At 47.2% G+C, this 13886-nt stretch overlaps 1 non-coding gene across 1 annotated transcript; it reads right to left on the bottom strand.

Moving 5' to 3' along the window:
• Positions 1–3422: 3422 nt before the first annotated feature.
• LOC126274948 (U6 spliceosomal RNA) lies at positions 3423–3526 on the bottom strand. Its single transcript, XR_007550489.1, has one exon. It is a non-coding gene; the product is annotated as a U6 spliceosomal RNA (small nuclear RNA).
• Positions 3527–13886: the final 10360 nt, after the last annotated feature.

The raw sequence follows: 13886 nt of genomic DNA, 5'->3' as shown, positions 1-13886 counted from the left end.
TGAAACATGAAGTTCGGGGCTTGTTCAGCACCGTGGTGGCACGCTGGTATGAGACGGACGTACAAAAAATGCTACAGTATTTACAAAAATGCATCGATGGAAATGGCGATTATGTGGAAAAATAGAAAAATGTTCAACCTGATAGTTACGTACAATTTACTATAAATAAAAGCTTCCTTATATTTTTATAAAAAAAATTGGTGACCTTACTTTTGGGCTCACACTGGTAGTGTATATATATAATGACTTTTGAACACTAGTAAGGTAAATACATTGTTTGTTCTCTATCAAAATCTTTCATTTGCTGACTGCCTATTAGTAGTTAGTGACTTCACTAGTAAGAATCTTTTATTCAGGTGGCAGTATTGGCGCTCGCTGTATTGCAGTAGTTTGAGTAACGAAGATTTTTGTGAGGTAAGTCATTCATGAAAGGTATAGGTTATTGTTAGTCAGGGCCATTCTTTTGTATGGATTATTGAAAGTCAGATTGCGTTGCGCTAAAAATATTGTGTGTCAGTTGAGTGTTGATCAGAATAAGTAAAGAGAGAAATGTCTGAGTACGTTCAGTTCTGCTCAGCTGTTTGAAACTCAAATAACGTAAGGGGTTTATCAGCACAGTCATTCATAAATTTTTCTAAGGGGATGTTGCAGTAGGTACTCCTTTTGCCGCTTCCTCGGTCCCTTTTCGTTACGGTATTCTCAAGAACGTAGTTTGTATCGGAAGCGCGCCTGTCGCCGTAACAACGGCACTCCGGCAGCGATTAGTTCGTGCCGGCCGCGGTAGTTTGCGGGTCGGCGGAAACGGGCGGCAGGAAGTGTGTTCCGGTGCCACGCCCCGGTCGCGACCCGCTGACCCCCGAGCGCGGAGCCGCGCGGGCAGATCAGTAGCCGCGCAGACCGGGCGGCGCCGCCGGGGTCACGTGACGGCCGCCGCGACGCGTCGCGACGCCGCCGCCGACGCCGCCGCCGCCGCCGCGCGCCGGCCGGCCGCCGGGTCTCGCAGCGCCGCAGTGCCGCTCCAGCCGCCGCCCGGGCGTGACGTCACGGCTCCTGGAGGCGGCGCGCGCGGCGCGTCGTCTGCGTCTGCGACGGTGGCGTCGCGGTGCGGCGGCGGTCCGCTGCACTCCGCGCGATCGCCTGCCGAGGCAGTGGGCGGAAGGGGCCGGCGCCGACACCGCTGTGAAAGCGAACTGGACGGCTCCACTTCATTTTCTGTGGGACAGGACTGCTTATCCCGATGTCAGTGTAGCTTCAAATCCAAGTATCAGTAATAGGAGGCTGATCGACAGTTCATGTGCCTACCGCGTTGCAACAACGTGTTCTCGGGCAACGCACGCGAGGTGGCATTAATATTAGCGTTCGTCACTCTGGAAGCAGTAGTACTCAGAGTTTAATCCTTGAACCGGAAGACATTTAGCACTGATTCTTTAGACCGAGCACATAAAATTCGTTGTAGCCACCGAGGTAAGGGTTGCACCAGAAGTGTCGCTAATATTTCAGTTTCCATTTCTGGACGCTCAACATTGCGGGTCTAATTCTTGAAAGAGAAGACTCGTATATTTTTAGGCACTGCACAGTCTGAGTAGTGATTACGTAGATCACGTCTTGACGTCAACACATCAATTCTTTCGGTTGTGATAGCAATTAAACCAGGTGTGAGAGAGGTATTTACACTTGGGAATGGAGCATCGATACTGTAAGCAATATCCATGTAGTGCCGTCACTTCCATGTTAGCTTTTTGCATACCAGACTCGTAGTTCTGAAGTGTATCCACATCCCTTCTTAACTGTCGCTTTCCCGTACTAATTCAGCTGTCACGTGGCACTCTTCCCAAGCCAGTTTCGTCAGGTTTCCGAGCTGCCTGGGTGCAACGAAGTACTGCAGAACAGCGCACAATACAGAAGACACTGTGGTAGTGTGACTGACCCTCGGAAGAAAGGCGGTAGAAGTGTCCAGGTGTATAGCAAATTCTCGACTATAGCAGTAGTTCCTGTTGTAAGGTGGACAGGAGCAAGAAGGGGGGGGGGGGATGCGACGAGACAGGAGGTCGACCCCGTTAGCCCGGACTGTCGTGTGCGGGAACTGTCAGAGCGGTCTGTTGTCGTCGGGAGCGCTCGGCCCGGGCGCCGGGCGCAGAGGCGCGGCGGGCTTCTCGACCGTCCCCTGAGAGCCAGAGAGGCCGCAGGCTGTGCGTGCTGTGCGTGTTGGTGGGCGCCGCCACCATGCCGTGGCTCAACACCTGCCTCTGCCACCACCAGGGCCGCCTCGGATCGCCAGGGGACGAGGAGCACAAGGTAGGCGGCGCGCCGGCGGCTGCCAAGTCGCAGCAACATATCTGGCTGCTGTGTCAGCCACAAGTAGCAAATAAAAGTAGCGCCACGAAGTACAGGGTCTATCAAAAAGGATCATCAGATTTGACACGTTCTGAAACTAACAAGGGAACCTCCCCATCGCACCCCCCTCAGATTTAGTTATAAGTTGGCACAGTGGATACGCCTTGAAAAACTGAACACAGTTCAGTCGAGAAAACAGGAAGAAGTTGTGCGGAACTATGAAAAAAATAAGCAAAATATACAGACTGAGTAGTCCATACGCAACATAGCCAACATCAAGGATAGCATGATGTTAGGAGGGCCGTGGTCCCGTGGTTAGCGTGAGCACCTGTGGAACGAAACGTCTTTGGTTCAAGTCTCGCCTGGAGTTTTTCGGTTCAAATGGCTCTGAGCACTATGCGACATAACGCCTGATGTCATCAGTCGCCTAGAACTTAGAACTACTTAAACCTAACTAACCTAAGGACATCACACACATCCATGCCCGAGGCAGGATTCGAATCTGCGACCTTAGCGGTCGCTCGGTTCCAGGCTGTAACGCCTAGAACCGCACGGCCACTCCGACCGGCAAAACGTTAAATCATGTCTTTTGACAGAGCAAAGGGAAAACTGTGCGACTGTGAAACTGTTGCATTCATTTGTTGCAGTTTATGTGATAAACTCATCCGTTTTCATCACTTTTTTGGGAGTGATTATCACATCCACAAGAAAACCTACATCGGGCAAGGTAGAAGAATCTTTTTCCCCATTCGCCAAGTGTACAAGTTAGGTGGGTCGACAACATATTCCTGTCATGTGACGCACAAGCCGTCACCAGTGTTGTATAGAATATATCAGACGTGTTTTCCTGTGGAGGAATCGGTTGACCTATGACCTTGCGATCAAATGCTTTCGGTTCCCATTGGAGAGGCACGTCCTTTCGTTTACTAAACGCACGGTTTTGCGGTGAGGTCGCAAAACACAGACACTAAACTTATTGCAGTGAATAGAGACGTCTGTGAACGAACGGACAGATCATAACATTGCGAAAATAAAGAAAGTAAACTTTTCACTCGAGGGAAGACTTGAACCAAGGACCTCTCGCTCCGCAGCTGCTCACGCTAACCACGATTTTGCGTGTCATCCTTGCGTAGGGGCCATGCTAATCTTCTCTGTATCATTCCAATTTTAGTACATGTACAGCCGAAGCGACGGGACCACGGCACTCCTGAGCTGACACTATCCTTGATGTTGCTTATCTTGCGCATGGACTACTCAGTTTGCATATTTTGCTGATTTTTTTCATAGTTCCTGTTTTCTAGATCGATCTGTGTTCAGTTTTTCAAGGCCTATCCACTGTGCCAACATATAACTAAATCTGAGGCTGGTGCGATGGGGAGGTTCCCTTCTAAGAAACATGTACAATGAATTTTGCTTTCTGATGAACAGGAAACTCAAGAAGTTTCTTTTTTCATACCTCTTCATAGGTGTTCAATATGCCCAATCCCCCACCTTGACATACACGGCATGTGCAAATGCGGTATTCAGATTGCTCCCACACTGCCCCGAACATGTCTTGAGTTACAGCTTCCACACCTGCTGCTATGCAGTGTCTGAGTTCACTTATTGTCGCTGGTAACGGAGACACATAAACAGAGTCTTTTATAAACCTACGCAAGAAATAATCACATACAGTCAGGTCCGGTGACTTTTGAGGCCAGTAATATAAGGCTGAATAATTTGGTCCAATGCGACCGATCCATCGTTCAATAATCCTTTGATTTAAAAACTCCCACACTTTCAGATGCCAATATGGCAGTGCCTTATCCTGTTGGTAAATGAAGTCGTTCGAATTACTCTCCAGCTGTGGAAAACGAAAGTTCTCAAGCGTATCGTGATATGTGCTTCCTGTAACAGTGTTCTCGGCAATGAAAAATGGACCATACCTTTTCCCGTGAAACTGCGCAAAACACATTCGTTTTTGGAGAGTCCCTCTCATGTTGTACAACTTCATATGGTTGTTCCGTACCCTGTATTCTCATATTATGACGGTTCTCGTTTCCATTTAAATGGAATTTCCGTACTCATTATTCTCAGATTATGACGGTTCACCTTTCCATTTAAATGGAATATTGCCTCGTCACTAAATACTAAGCAGGGAAGAAAACTGTCATCTTCCCTCTTGCCAAGAACAAAATCACGCTGTCGTTTGTCACCTACGCAGAGAGCTTGCAGCGGCTGAGTTTTGTACGGTTTCGTGAGTAAACGCCGACACAACGCACGTCACACGGACATCGGGGGCAGCTGAGCTGTCGGGCTGCACGGTGCACGCATCTCTCCGGACTCCTCGTGGAACTATGGTGGATGCGTTCGGCGTCTGTGTCAGACACTCGCGGACGGCCTGGCGATTTGACTCTACAGAAGCAATCTGTTATCGGAATTATTCTCAACATTGTCTAAAGCTCTGTGCTGTAGGAGGATCCAAACCATACCTAGTTCGAAACTCACGCTGAACAGTTATTACTGACCCGCACTGCGCAAAACGCAAAACATAAAACGCTTTCTACTGCTCCAACACCATTTTTATTACAACTGAAGTGGGCGCACACTGCTGCTACCTAGCAGGAACCATGTAACACTCGAGAGTTTGCTTTTTACAAGAGTACGTTGTTCACGCACATATCTCAAATACCATAACAGTTACGATTTTTTTAAATCGAATGATTCTGTTTGATAACCTCTGTATTTTATATTCTGGTTATCAGCAGCTGCTGCAAGGGAAGTTGTTAAGAACAACTCGGCTAACAGCGGCTAAAATTTTTGTTTTATTGAAGCAGAACCGGCTTCGAGACCGAAACCCGCTCATTCCTGAGCTCTTAGTGAGCGCCTAAAGATGTTATAGAAAATAGTGTCTCCCACGAAGTACGAGGGCCTGGTGAGAATTTTCCCCTGAAGCTATGCAACCAACATTACATAACTGTCGTGCGGTTTCTTCTTCAAGACAATTCTCAGCCTCATTCTGCAGGGGCAATGAAGATGTTCCTGCATCGTTTCAATTGGAAATGTTTGGTTACCCACAATACAGCCCGTAATTGTCTCTCACTGAGTTTCATCTCTGCTCAAACGAACCGCTGGCTATGAAGACAACATTTTGGCACAGACAACGAGCTTTAGGCCAGCGTAGAGAATTGGCGGAAAGCACTGGCGGCTGCCTTCTATGATGAGGGTATTGAAAAGTTGGTACAACGCTACGACGAACGTCTGAGTCAGAACGGCGACCACGTAGAGAAGTAGCTGAAAGGTGTAGCTAACTGTTACAAATGAAACATCTCTGATTTTCACTGTCATTTTCACTTCGCGATCAATCGTAACTTTATGGACAGCCCACGTTTTAGTCAGTGAATACTGTCTACGTGCAATGGTGAACGAAAGGTGGCAAAGATTTCATCCGTTAATTTGTGTGAATTGCTGGTAGGTGGATCATGTATTAAGAGAGCCGTGTTTTAAAATTTGCCTGCACCGGTGTGACGGTAGGGCAACTCAGCGTTGAGAAGAGTAGAAGTGGCCCGTACGAGTCACTAAGGCGGACTATGCACGCAAATTTTAAAACGTGGCTTTACAGAGTGTTTCCGTAAGAGCCTGTAAGTATGTAGCAGGACATAGAGAATGCTCTAATGAACAAATTGAGGTAGGGAACCTGGGGTCGGAGGAGCCAGCTTAAGAAGATATGGAAGTAGACTTGTCTACCGCTTACTGTCTTCCAGGTTGTTTACAACTAAGCTGCGTTCAAATTTACACGTGCTGTGCTGTTTATTTACATGCACATTGTTTATTTACTGCAAGGATACGAGGAAGTCGAGCCTGATTATTAGCAAGTCTGCCTGGCCGTCTGAACGGCCAACACTACTTGAGGTTCGTACAAAGACTTCTAAGTGAGTTGTTGGAGAACGCACCCTTTGCTGTTCGTGAGAGGATTTGGATACAACATGACGGTGCATTGCCTCACTTCTACATCTACATCGACATACATACTCCGCAATCCACCACACGGTGCGTGGCGGAGAGTACCTCGTACCACAACTAGCATCTTATCTCCCTGTTCCACTCCCAAACAGCACGAGGGAAGAGTGACTGCCTATATGCTACTGTACGAGACCTAATCTCTCTTATCTTATCTTTGTGGTCTTTCCGTGAAATGTAAGTTGACGGCAGTAAAATTGTACTGCAGTCAGCCTCAAATGCTGGTTCTCTAATTTTCCTCAGAAGCGAATCACGAAAAGAATGCCTCCTTTCCTCCAGTGACTCCTACCCGAGTTCCTGAAGCATTTCCGTAACACTCGAGTGATAATCAAACCTACCAGTAACAAGTCTAGCAGCCCGCCTCTGAATTGCTTCTATGTCCTCCCTCAATCCGACCTGATAGGGATCCCAAACGCTCGAGCAGTACTCAAGAATAGGTCGTATTAGTGTTTTATAAGTGGTCTCCTTTACAGATGAACCACATCTTCCCACAATTCTACCAATGAACCGGAGACGACTATCCGCCTTCCGCACAACTGACATTACATGCTTGTCCCACTTCATATGGCTCTGCAATGTTACGCCCAAATATTTAATCCACGTGACTGTGTCAAGCGCTACACTACTAATGGAGTATTCAAACATTACGGGATTCTTTTTCCTATTCATCTGCACTAATTTAAATTTATCTATATTTAGAGTTACCTGCCATTCTTTACACCAGTCACAAATCCTGTCCAAGTCATCTTGTATTCTCCTACAGTCACTCAACGACGACACCTTCCCGTACACCACAACATCATCAGCAAACAGCCGCACATTGCTATCTACCCTATCCAAAAGACCATTTATGTAGATAGAAAACAACAGCGGACCTACCACACTTCCCTGGGGCACTCCAGATCATACCCTCACCTCCGATGAACACTCACCATCGAGGACTTCAGTGTGGATGTCTGCAAACATCTCACTGATGTATTCCCTGGTCGCTGGATTGGAAGGGGGGAGGCTCTATTCAATGCCCTGTGAGGTCACCTGACCTGAATCCCCTTGATTATTTCCTATTGTGATATCACTTGTGTATGAGACCCCAGTGGATACGGAGATGGAATTAGTTGTCAGACTTGTAACTGCTTGTGATGGTTCGAAACACTCCAGGGATATTTGTCAAGGGACGTCAGAATCTTGTTCGCGGATGTCTTGCTTGCACTGAGGTTGATGGCCTTCAGTTTCAGCACATCTTGTAAGATATAGTACAAATGATACCTTCATTGTGTCGGTGACGATATTTGCAGTTAACTGTAACTAAAGTAAATTAAAAGTGTACAGTAATGTGATTACTGTATTTCTATTATCTTCCTAATCTGGCTTCACCGACCGCAGGTTGCCTACCTCAAATTGTTCAGTGGAGCATCCTCTACGTCCCGTTAATTTTTTACAGCTCTTAGGGAAACACTACGCATAACTACACGATCAAACCGCCAGAAATTAATAGGAAATTAATGGATCACGGCTCTGTCACCCTTTGTTCGCCACTATAATGTAGACAACATTCACATAATAATATATATTGACTAGGAGCGGTGGGTACACCTATGATCGTTTCACATTGTTGCATCTGACGCTTTAGGCCGCGAAGCAGTTTGTGCGTCAGTATATTTTTACCAGCTGTTAGCGGAGTTCTTCTTAACATAATAAAAGTAGCGTATAACATTCCAACGCCGTGAGCCAATTGTTAGCCGAAGTTTGCACTTATTTCTAAGAACCTTGTGTCACGCTTTCCAGTTTCGTTGCGATTTCAGTCACAATCAAAATACACAGGTAACAACTCAGCACTGTAACATTGAACGTAATGCGCCATACATTGGCTGATGTTCTTACTTCGTTCTAACAACCTTGTCTCTCACGCTATGGACACATAATCTACCTATGGTCGAAGAATCAACTTGAGAGGTGATTTTCTCTGTGAATAATTATACACTTGGTGCTTTACCTGGCAGCATCACTGATGTACGAGGGTGGTTTGAAAAGTCTGGTAAAAAAAGCAAGAAAGCATGTTTGTTTCTTAAATAACTCACCTTACTTCCATCCAGCCTCTCAAATGGAAACGTCTAATAACACCAAGAAACTCGGTTTTCTCCATTTCAAATTGAAATCTGGACCCTGACGAATTCAAACAGCTGTACATTGTTGAAATTCTTTACACAATCCGTGGAATAATCAAGCTTACCAACCAAGGAGGTGCAACAAAAATTTTCCATTCTTTGATGGAAATTTATCAGACTTAGAAAACCACCCTCGTATTTATGAGGAGTGTTATATTGTCTTCTTCTCCTCCCCTCCCCGAAACCTGTGTAACGTAGGCCGAGGTGTAGTTTATGTTGAAAGGTCATAATTCGGTTGTTACTTGGTGAAGCCAGCTAATGTGAACGGCGAATAAAACAGATAATATTAAACAGATAGACCTATGACATAGCCTAATGTTTACGTTTTTACGTTTCCGCAATGTTTAATCGCACTTAACTCACTTCTCAACATAACATTATCTTAATGCCTATTATATACGTGTGTCGTATTTAAATTACGAAAAATGCCAGTGGGTGTGAGTGTGTGTGTGTGTGTGGGGGGGGGGGGGGGAGAGTTGGAGGGGGGAGAGGCTTTTCACTACGAAACTTTTCGTCGAAGTTGAACAGTACCGTTGGTATATGCACGTGACGAATATTTTTTTCCAACTTTACAATACGCAGGTAAATTTTTGAAGCATCTTCAAGCATTGCACTGAAACTATTCCCGATTTCAACTGTTAACTTCAAGATCTGTACTTTACACTCTTTTAACTTACATATCAATATTAAAACACATAACAAAGGCTTTATCAGCAACTACAAGGCAGAAAATTTATAAATACGGAATGGCTTTAACAAGGGGAGAATGGAACTTTCACTATTTGCTCAGAAAAAAATTTGAATCGTCAGTTGCAAAATATATTTTTTTATGCTTTATTGGTTTCGACAAATTTATTTTTCATCTTAGAAAGCCTACAAAATTAAGAATATTATAGATCATTAGACTTTGGCTAGACATTAACTTAAAGAATCGGAAATATGTTACAGAAAGTTACTTAGTATTGGTTTAGCAGATTTCAATGGATTCTCCATAGAAGCGTAATGCCACGATATGCCCAGAAATGTACATTTTGTATGGATTATTGTAAAGACAGATTGGCAATTTACATTAACAGAAGATATAGACATCTGCTAAACCAATTACAAACTAGTTTCTGTAAAGTACTTCTTATGTGCAAAGGAACACAGTCACACCATCTTCACCACTAAGCCCAATCCAGCGACGTGGAAAATCGTTGTTTAGATAGCAACGAACATCAATGCTCCAGTGGTGGTGTGCCCTGTTTTGTTGGAAGATGAAATGCTCGAAATCAGCAGTCAGCTGTGGAAACAACCATAACTGCATCGAGCCAAGGTAAGAGTTACAGATCACAGACTTCTCACAGATGAAAAACGGCTCATGTAGCTTCGCGAAAACAGACATAATGTCTGCAGGGATAACCGCAATCAATGAATTTACAATGTTACTTATAATCCGTCTTGATTGCAAAATGTTTATTCATATAATCGGTTTCGGTTCCTCTAGAACCATCTTCAGATCTGTAACGACAATAATACTAATTTCACGAATGCAAACTTTTCACATCCTATCCAATCAACGTCAAGTGTACCAGAACGTACCAGATATTTCGGTTACAGGAGCAACCTTCACATGCTGCGTCACATAAAATTGTTTGGCAGAATGCACGTCATTTATATTAATTGTTGCACTATTACCGACAGGTGGCGTCTGTTACATTTGTTACATTACATATGCACATACTGTACCAGATGTAACAAATGTACCAGACGCCACCTGTCGGTAATAGAGTTATAAAAAGGTTCGCAGGAGAGCTTCTGTGAAGTTTGGAAGGTAGGAGACGAGATACTGGCAGAAGTAAAGCTGTGAGTACCGGTCGTGAGTCGTGCTTGGGTAGCTCAGATGGGCGACAGTCGGCTCTCAGCCGTGACACCGTGCGGACGGGCTCGGCGCGCCGGGCAGTGCTGCGCAGGTGTTGGTGTTTACCTCCTGGCGCGCGGTCGAGTCGTTGCCATGGCGTTCTCATATCGAAAAGCTACAGTCAAACTAACGTTCAACGCATCGTACACGAGACCGAAGGCCCATGAAATTGAACAGTTTCTACAAGACATCATGCACATAGAACCACAAGAACTGATAGCTATTCATCTGTCTGTCGTAACCAGCACAGTGTACCTCAAACTGATTGACGAAGCGGCCTGCGACAGATTACTCCAACGATCTGCGAACGGCTTTCGCTTCTGTCACGCAGACGGTAACGTGAGCGTGGTAGGAGTCGGCCATGCTGGTCTGGGGGTGCGTTCCGTGCGCATCTTTGACCTACCGTTCGAATTTCCTGCCAACCTAGTCGTTGATGCGCTGCGGCCATACGGCACAGTTCTGAGCCACACAGAGGAGAAATGGAACACATTCGAAACGTAACCTGTACTTAACGGGGTACGACAAGTGCGCATAGAACTTCAGAAACACGTTCCATCATATGTTTTCGTTGGTTGGTGCCGCGCAATTGTTATACACGACGTACAACCAAGGACCTGCTCGGGCTGCGGCCAGGAGGGCCACGTTAGAACAGAGTGTCTGCAGCGCCGCCTCGTTCCAGTGCCCCGAAATGAACTTCCCCAACGATCCGCTATGACCTCTCTCCCGCTCACATATGTGGAGGCGGCACGACATGATGTGATGGATGTTCAAAACCTGCTACCTCCTCAAGCCGCTGCCAGTTTCGTTGGAGAGTCAGCGCCGTCGACGACGCCGCAGCCCAACGGTGCAGAGGTTCGTACAACCTTTGCACCCAGCCACCGTCACTGTCGGGATCGGACACAAGGGTTCCTAGCGACCGAGACTGTGTCGAGCCCCGCCCAACGGTGGATGTCGATTCTCGGACCCGAAAGCAAAAATCACCCAAGCGACACAAGAAGAGGCGATTGTCAGCTGAAGAACAGGACAGGGATGTGAAGCCGGCGAAAGATATCGACTTCGTTGACTCGTCCACAATTGCACAATTGCAACGGCTCCAGTGGCATCATTCACCAGCAGGTGGCTGAAGACAAGGAACACTCTCCTAAATTTGGTGGCCCAGAAAACGAGGCGCATTGCGTCGACTCCCAAAATGTGGGCTCCTGTGAAAGCGACCAGCCACCAATGACATCACAATCGTTTTTAGGTGATTGGGCAGACGATATGGAGGCAGATGATGCACAGCAAACATCGATATCTCCACCTGAGCCCATGGCTGCTATTGAGCCCGGAGGGCTCTGCCAGTCAGGGACTCATACGGCACAGTAATGAACGGCCTGCAGATGGATGGCTGTGTGGTGTGTGGGATCACTATGGGCTTGCACCGGCACACTGCCTCCGCCACTTGATATGTCTCAGTCATACCGTGTGGGAACAGTCAATGTAAATGGTGTCCACTCCCCTGTCAAGACCTGTATGTTACACGACATGACCAGAGCGGCAGACTTGGACATTGCCCTTCTCCAGGAGGTCCGTCCCGAGCTGCGTTTAGACCTATACGGCTACACCACGTACTACAGCCTACCTGTGGGTGATGGCGCAGGAGGAACGGCCATCCTTCTCCGAGATGGCATAGACGCGACGGACGCGACGTACTTGCCGAACGGGCGAGGCATCGCACTCACACTTGGCGCAGTCCGTCTCATTAACGTCTACGCTCCCTCCGGTAATTCGCACCGAGGTGACAGGCATGTCTTCTATTCGGAGGGGGTAGCCCCACTTTTACAAGGAAATATGGACCATTACAAAGTGGGCGGCGATTTTAACAGTGTTCTGCGTCCCGGGGACCAGATACCGCATTACGTCCCATGCTCGGCTCTACAAGCATTGATACGTGACCTTGCGCTCCACGACACGTGGCTCTACTACTTAAACCTATCTAACCTAAGACATCACACACATCCATGACCGAGGCAGGATTCGACCTGCGACCGTAGCAGTGGCGTCAGATGTCCGTACAACGCATCAAACCTCGTCTACTTCGCATCAGGACAGAGCAGCTGGAAGGTGTCCGCATCTGTGCGCGAGTGCAAGACTGCATCCCCAACGAAACGGCGTCAGTGTATCGCATTGTGCGCGAGAGGCGCCACCGCAAACGTCAGCTCATTACGGCGGCAAGCACGGAGGAGGGCGGCCGCGCAGTGACACAAACATCGCTCACACGTTCACCACACGCTATGGGACCTTGTACATGGAAGATCCGCGAAATGTACGTGATTATGACGAGCTGTTGCACGATTTTCCCGCCCCTCGGGACGTGGTACTCGATGATAGTCCGCTGTTGCCCATTGCACCCGACGAGCTGACATCGGCCTTGGCACGTGGAGCACCGAACAAGTCGCCTGGACCATATGGTTTACCCCTGCAATTCTACCGCAATTTTTACGACCTTATGGGCGACAAGTGGCTCCAGATGTTTCAAGACCTGATCCGCCCTGATTTCACTATCCCCACAGAATTCACAGAAGGCATCTTGATCACAGTACCGAAACCGAATGGTGGTTGTAGGTGGCAGGACTTTCGCCCACTCACACTCCTCAACAACGACTACAAGATCTTCGCCCGTCTCCTCCGCGCGCGTCTCCACACCGCTATCGGGGAAGCCATCCACATCGATCAGACATGTTTAGGTGGTGTCAGCAACATTGATACGGCGTTAGGAGCATACCGCTACGTAATTGCTTTGACGGCGGCCTGCAAAATACGAGGCGCCCTTGTCGCCGTAGATTTTGACCACGCATTCGACCGCGTCGAGCACGGCTTCTTACGCGCAGTTTTGCAACACATGGGCCTCTCTCCGGAGTCTGCACAGGTGGTCCTTCGACTGGTCCACAGAGCGCGCTCCCGCATGATGGTCAACTGTCACCAGTGTGGTCACATTGTTGTTGGACGGTCAGTGCGACAAGGGTGTCCCTGTCGGGTATATTATTTGCTGCAGCGCTTGAACCAGCTTTGAAACATCCCCTTAGAAAAATTATACAAGACTGTGCTTAAACTGACACACAATATTTTTAGCGCAACGCAATCTGACTTTCAAAAATCCCTACAAAAGAATGGCCCTGACTAACATTAACCTATACGTTTCGCATGTCACTTACCTCACAAAAATCTGGGTTACTCGAACTACTGCAATACAGCGAGGACCACTACAGCCAGCTAAATAAAAGATTCAAGCTACTAAAGGCATTAACTACTGATAGGCATAGTTAGCAAATGAAAGATTTTAATACAGAACAAACAATGTATTTACCTTAATAGTCATAACATATATAGCAGTTCATGACATCCATTCTTACAAATTTCAAAACTGCTCCATCTCTCTCCCCACATCCACCACTGCTGGCGGCTCACCTCCAACTGCGCAACGCTACGCGCTGTTAGCATCCAGCTGC

Source organism: Schistocerca gregaria, chromosome 5 (assembly GCF_023897955.1).
Source record: "Schistocerca gregaria isolate iqSchGreg1 chromosome 5, iqSchGreg1.2, whole genome shotgun sequence".
Lineage (NCBI taxonomy): Eukaryota > Metazoa > Arthropoda > Insecta > Orthoptera > Acrididae > Schistocerca > Schistocerca gregaria.
Note: the sequence above shows the minus strand (reverse complement) of the source record. Positions and strands in the feature narration are given on the sequence as shown.